Source organism: Micropterus dolomieu, linkage group LG14, assembly GCF_021292245.1.
Source record: "Micropterus dolomieu isolate WLL.071019.BEF.003 ecotype Adirondacks linkage group LG14, ASM2129224v1, whole genome shotgun sequence".
Classification (NCBI taxonomy): Eukaryota; Metazoa; Chordata; class Actinopteri; order Centrarchiformes; family Centrarchidae; genus Micropterus; species Micropterus dolomieu.
Window position 1 is genome coordinate 8,972,868 of NC_060163.1, and position 7,093 is coordinate 8,979,960.

A 7,093-nucleotide genomic window follows, 5' to 3' on the forward strand; every position below is an offset into this window, starting at 1 on the left:
CAAGAATTAGCATGACGCCACTTGACGCTAGAGTGGTGGTTTTCTGCAAACACTTTAAACCCTATAGTTCAGTATGGACTTCATTAATCATGACAGATTAGGCCAAAAAAGATGGCCCTATCCTGGTAGTAGTTTGAGTTGAAGTGATCCCACTGGGTAATTACTGAATGCTCTGGTTTCAATGACCAAATGAATTTGCAAGAAACTAGGTATAGGCCTATTTGTCATTTAACATTTCACTAACTTCTGGAGAAGACAAACAAATCAAGGCAATTGTTTTTATTTAAAGCAGAGACAACAGGTAAATGCAGAACCACTATGGATGCACAGCTTAATATCGCATGGTTCCCCAAACCTTGGGTCACTAACTGAGTCTCAATGTCGGGGCCTTTAGAGCCCAGTCTCTCTTCAGTCCGACTTTATGAAACATGAAAGAAATATTCAGTTCTTACTGTATCCACAATGTCATAGTGTCAGGGTATTTTAGAATAGTTAGCATGATTTTAAGTCAAAGTCATAACTTCACATTGTGGTTAATGTGGTTTTAAGATAGTTGGAATCCAAGTTTAAGTTGATTAAAACCCAGATAAGCATTAAACTCAAAACTTAACCACATTGAGGCCAAGAATCAAGGCTCTACATAAACATTAATTTTACCAGAAGGGTTTCACAGAATCTGCTCACCTGTTGTGACATCTTGCTGGAGCAAATCTGTATTACAGAAGAAGCCAAGTTAGAATCTTTTCAGAGCTGAATTTTGACACTGTCGCAGTTGTTCTTACCTCTCACTTGCCTCTGCAATCCATCAACAGGTGTTTCATTTGTGCCGCCAACTGGCAGACAAGAGCCTATGGATAGTGCACATGATGTGAAATTGTACTTTTAATGGCACAAAATCTCAGCTTGTTAGAGCTAAGTGACATTTCAGAAAATAAGTAATTTTCACAAGTTATCACAAAGCATATTTTCATAACCAGAAGATTCTGAAAACATAGTCTTACATTAGCTGTACAACACTACACATTTCTTAAACACAAGCTTCACACAAAAGGAAGATAAAAACCTTTGGCAAGACAAACAGTCAGCGCGCAAACAAGCACAGCCCGAACAGCTCCCATTGCTTCTGTTACCAAGCGAAAATGCTACCTGTGCCACATGCGAGGATTAAAAAGCCCATCACGCTGGTGACACAGGTGCTGCCAATCAGCTCTAATTGGAGGAGTCAGAAGGCCTTTCTCATTTCATAGGCATAAACATGTGAACCTGTACAAAGTGTGTATATAGAGTATGACTTTGCTGTTTGAAACATTTCTGTTGCTGCTCAAGAAACCACATTTATTTAAATTTAAGATATTAAATTCTAATCTAGTTATGAATTTATTCTAAATAATTTAAGGTTAATCTTGATTATTTGATGATTTGTGTGTTTATTTGTTTGAGACACATCTCTCTGAATTACCAAAAACAACACTTTACTTCTCTGATAAAACTTTGGTTTGTATAATCTGAATAAATCCGTTTTCCGTGTGTTGAACAGCATTGTGGGAAATGGAGGATATCAGAGGAGCAGGTTGCGGGAAGGTGAGACAAGACTTCATCTCAAATAAACTCCTGGAATGTGGGGAACATTGCAGACTGATGAGCGGGGGGATTTTTCCTTAAAACAACAATAGACAGTCTGGGACTAATAGGCCACAGAATAAGCTGGGTGGCCTGGCCTGGCTGCTGGTGCTGCCCTGAGCTGGCCCAGGTGCTGCTGACTAGGGTGGAAAAGACCTCTCAGTCTCCTCGCAGCTGGCTGGACAGACATGCATAGACACTCACACACACACACACACACACACACAGCTGGTTCCAGCGGTGGCCCAGCTGCAGCTGCTGCCACACTGAGCTCTGGATGGACTGGGTCACAGTGAAACACCTGTGAGGTGGATGCAGTCAAGTATTGCTGAGGATCAGGCTGACCCGGGAATGAAGTAATGCATCTGGATCAGATTTCATGTGATTGAGCTGTTAAATGTGCACTTTAACTGTGTTTGTCATGCTGAACAGAAACATCCCTCCTGAAGTTAGAAAGCAAAACATTTCAGTCACTTCACTTCATTATATTTGTATGACGGTTATCTGACTATTTTCACTTTACAAATATTGTGGGAATAATATTACAATAACGATGATATTATGCTGCACGACAATAGCTGTGAGAACGAAATTTCAGTGCTTTCAGTAAAAGCTCAGTGAGCTTGCTGTTATTCCTCTCCCTCCGTTACCTATAACCTACCTACCTAACACATACTACGTATCTGCAATATACACCTGAGAGAGGTGAACAAACATGTTGACTGCACCGCAACTGCTGCGCCATTCATTATAAACTTTGGCTTTAAAACTTGAACGCTGAATGCAAAATAGGTTAGTAACAGGTTAAAGGTTTATTGTTGATCACAAAATCTTACAGTTTTATTTAGTTATAACATAACACTGGGTTTAAGAGTCTGGGGAATGTGTTGACTTACAGTAGTTTATAAGCTGTCATTAATTGTAGACCAATGTACATTAGGCTACATGGTTGTGCTCTGTGCAAAACATGTAATGTTACAGTTTTATTTTGTTAATGTTACACTAGGTTTGAGAGTCTGCGGGGTGTGTTGACTTACAGTAGGCTAGTTAATAAGCTGTCATTAATTGCATTGCACATTACGTGGCTGTGCTCTGTAAGTGAAAAACATGTTACAGTTACAGAATTCCTTATAGCTATGTAGTGTTATAAGCAGCCTGGATTGAACGCAGCAGGTGATACAACATTCATTATAACCATGAGTGACTTGAGACTTGACTTGGATTTTAGCTCAAAGACTTGAGACTTGACTTGGACTCTTGTTTAGTGACTTCAGACTTTACTTGGATTCTAGCTCAAAGACTTGTGAGCATCGCTTGTGCACAGCCCAGGACCGGAGGGCTCTGCAGAGGGTGATTAAAACTGCTCAGAAGATCACCAGTACCCATCTCCCGAGCATCAGTGATATAGGTGATGTGAGGTGTCTACACAGAGCCCGAAGGATACTAAAGGACAGTAGCCACCCAGCCACAGCCTGCTCACCCTGCTGGGGAGAGATACAGAAGTTTCTGCTGCCGCACCACCAGACTGTAGAGCAGCTTTTCCCCCCAAGCTATCAGACTCTTAAACTGTAATTCATCCTCAGCTGCTCCATTGATTATAGTTTATGTTTATGTCTGTTTACCATTTTTGTAATTGCTTCTATATTAATGTATATTGTCTGCTATGTAGCAGACAGGAGTTACAAAACTCAATTTCATTATATAGTATAACAATAAATGTACCTACCTACCTACCTACCTATGTAATTTACATTTCAGTAAATTATTTACTGATGAATTGTAATACATTTTTTTAGTGTAGCATTTTTCCATCATTCTACCCTGGAATCTTTTCTTCAGTTAGTGCTCAACCGTATTTCCCAGGGTGTCACTGACAACACCCAGAAAAGGTAGTTCTCAGATCTCTCAGCCGTTTATGTGATGAAGTGGAGAGAGTGATAGACAAAGACAACGGGCACAGAACAATGCCATGGTGTGTGTGTGTGCTGCTTTGAGCCTCTTCTCCACCAGTGATGTATTCAACAATGATGCAAACTGTGGTTGTACTGCATTATATGTGCACTTTTCTACAATGAATATATGACTGTTTAACACTGGTGCAAAATGACAAGTCTATAAAGAATGTCAGAATTTGACAATTACGGATGTTTTCAAACTCCAGGGTTGCTGCTGGGAATACATTATGTCCAACAATTTAAAAGTGTTCACGGTGGATTTGTCCTTCACTTCTGCAGGCTGCCCTTCACTTGTGTGGAGAGCCCAGTAAAAAAGCAACAACATGCGCCGACAAAAGTGGGCACTGTAAAATATTTATATTAAACAATTAAAAGCAGAGTCCCATTTCGATGCCTGTCCCTTTTACTAGCCTGGATTGGCTACATGTTTTGACAAATAAACGCAGGTCTAAATTAGATGCCTGGTCTGGTTTAAAGAGAAGTTTTTTGGATGTATGAAACCTCTTCAAGTCCACGGGGTCACCTGCTTGAGCTAGTTCTAAGCTGCTTAGATCGTGCATACAAGTTCAAAACTTTTGTCAATATGAAAATGCTACACACTGTTAAATCTTTAGATTCTCCACAATTCAAGCGTGTTAATTTTATGTTAACAATTTATATTTATAAGTATGGTAAACAAGAGAGACAAAAAATGCAAGTAATATTCATACTGGTTGAAATACACAATTTGATAGTAGCCTATTTTCCATTTTTGCTTAGCAAGAGTTCTGTGCGAAAGGGATTAAAAGGCCTGTCACAAATATAGTCAGGGTGAGTTTAGTGAGTCCGAGTCAAGTCTTTTCCTTTCTTCTCATCTTTTTCCTGCTCTGCTGCTGTGATTGCCTGTCTCCTTGTGGCCCGATGCCCAGCCACCACTGGGTAGCATTCCTTACCCCGAGCCAACGGGAAGAGAGGGATTGAAGGGAGAGAGAAGAGGAGAAGGACAAATGGAAGGAATGAGAGAAAGAACCACAGCGGGTCTCCTTATATAGCGTGTGATGTTATATATCCATGACCTTGCTGAGGGGGCGAGGACCAATTTCTTCTCCAAATTGTTTGTCGCTTTCGAGCTTTTTCACGGTGCCCGCTCATCATACACCTTCCTTTTCAGCCCTTCTGTTTATAGTCACATCCACTCACTCTTAAACAGCCGCTCACTCGTTACAACATTTTCACTCAGGCCACAAGATACCCACGCAGCTTGACCACGCAGGGGTTTACTAAAATACACATACCATACAAATACACAAAGCCTCGCTTTCTTTTTTTCACAGTGGGAAATGAAATGCTATATCTTGAAGGTAAGTTATGATGCCTGTGCTGCTGCTGAGGTGCAAAAATAAAAGATTTGCTGAGAAAGCAGAATGGACTCCACCCTGCCCTTCAGCTCTTATTTCTTCTCAGCCCTTCTGCATATGTGTGTATGTGAGTTTTGAGGCCTGTAAGAGCATGTGTGTGCAGGCAATACAGAGGATCTTATGTGTGTGTTTGTGTGTGTGTGTGTGTGTGTGTGTGTGTGTGTGTGTGTGTGTGTGTGTGTGTGTTTGTGTGTGGCATCTGCTGGCAGATGTAGCAGTCAGACTGTGGGTATAGAGGGACGGATAAAGTTTGGCTTAGCCTGTAACTCAAGCCACACTGGAACAGAAGAGCCACGCATACAGTCCTCTCTCTTTCATTCTCCCTCTATCCTCTGGATTTTTTGTATTATCTCTCTCTTTGTCTCTGCAGTTGTCTTTACTGGTTCAACTAAACATGAATCTTCAACACAATCAATCATAATCACATGGTCAGATTTTGCAACTACATGAATACTGATCATAAAAAGATTTGCTTTTTAAGGTCATTTACAGATTGAAAAACAGCTCCTGGGGACTAAGAAAGTAATATATTACTTTGTGAAGTGTTAACACAGAACTAGGGGTACGAGTATGTTTGCACTTACCAGGGGATCCTTGGGAAGATTGAGGAGTAGGCCAGCTAATCTGAAAAAAATAAACAGAAACTATAATTTGATTTTTAAAAAAGTATATCCACATGCTTGTGTTAAGGGGGGAAAACATACAAATGAGTGCATGGAAATTGGCTAACAAGTGGGCAAAGAAGCTAAATAAGTGACATGATGAAGGTTGATTCCACTCTTATGTCTGTACGCTAAATTTGAAGCTAATGCCAGAATTCTTAGCTTAGCCTTGTGTAAAGACTGGAAACAGAAAAGCTAGCCTGGCTCTGTCAAAATATAACAACTTCTATTTCTCACTAATTAACACTCTAATTGACATAGCTATCATCATATCATAGCAACCGGTTTCCCCAACATCTTTGTGCTAAGCTAACCTGGCTGGTGGTGGTAGCTTAATATTTATGAGTGGTATCAATCTTCTGATGTAACTCGAGGCATGAACACAAATAAGCATATTTCCCAAAATGGCAAACTATTCCTTAGATAATGTTAAAAAACAGACAGTTAAAATCACTTAAGCTTTTTATGGAGCATTTGGTGTTGACAAAGGGGCACTCGAGCTGAGCTGATACGGCTGTGTGGAGAGTCATCAGACAAAAGGGTTTTGTATTTATCAATAGGGTTTTGTATCTAAAAGTATCTTTTGTTATAACAGATATTCTGATCTATCATTGGTACTTCTTGAAAATACTATTGTACACTTTTATTTTCTGTTCCTTCCAGTTATTTAATCAAAAGCATCTCACGTGGACAATGCTCCACTCTAATACAGGACAAGTAACACAAGCTGTTTTGCTGCAGTATGTGTTTGAGGTGTGTAGGAAGTGTGTGTAATTTGGTGGGTAATGAATTAATAGCTATTTTGTTATATTCCTAAAACAATTATCTATTTATAACCAGCAGCCTAACGGTCACTAAGGTGGGTTTATGACCTGAAGGTTGGCAGTTACAATCCCCGTGTTCACTGTGAGAGTGCTTCCCTTCCTCCCTTTGTTTGGTTGCACTCGTCACCAAAACCCTGCAACTGTCCCAGTGGAAGTGTGGTTTCACTGAGCAGTTCCAATGAATGTCCCCAGCTAAAATAATTGGGTATAAAATAGGATGTTGAGCAACTGAAAACCAACAGTAAGACTTCAGTTTGTCCATGCACACTGAAAAAGTTAACCAAGTGCTTGTAACAAATTGCAGGACGTAACAATTGAAGTTAGTGTGATGGTGTCACATTTTTTCATACATCATACATCATATTTCATACATCATTATATTTAATATAAGAGAAGGGACCGTGTGTACATTTCTTACTGAACAAGACAAATATATTTTCTGGCTTATAACAGCTTACAGTACAATGAACTAATGCAAAATAAAGTGCACACATCCCAGTGCTATTTTAGATGTAATGAATCCCTTTGATTCACTAAAGACAAACACAGAACCAATGTCTTCATTTTAACTGCTTGACATTTTTTTAGCTTCACTTTGGCAGGCCGTTAGATGCTCACGTCTATTTCCCAAAGCA

At 39.8% G+C, this 7,093-nt stretch overlaps 1 protein-coding gene and 1 long non-coding RNA gene across 2 annotated transcripts in view; both read right to left on the reverse strand.

Annotated features, from left to right (window-relative positions):
- The window catches only part of shisa9a (shisa family member 9a), an 84,113-nt gene that overhangs the window by 21,500 nt on the left and 55,520 nt on the right, over window positions 1-7,093 (reverse strand). The window lies entirely within an intron of this gene.
- Window positions 265-1,154, reverse strand: LOC123983502. Its single transcript, XR_006828198.1, has 4 exons — window positions 1,064-1,154; window positions 783-848; window positions 685-711; window positions 265-417 (listed from the first exon to the last, which is right to left on the reverse strand). It is a non-coding gene; the product is annotated as an uncharacterized LOC123983502 (long non-coding RNA).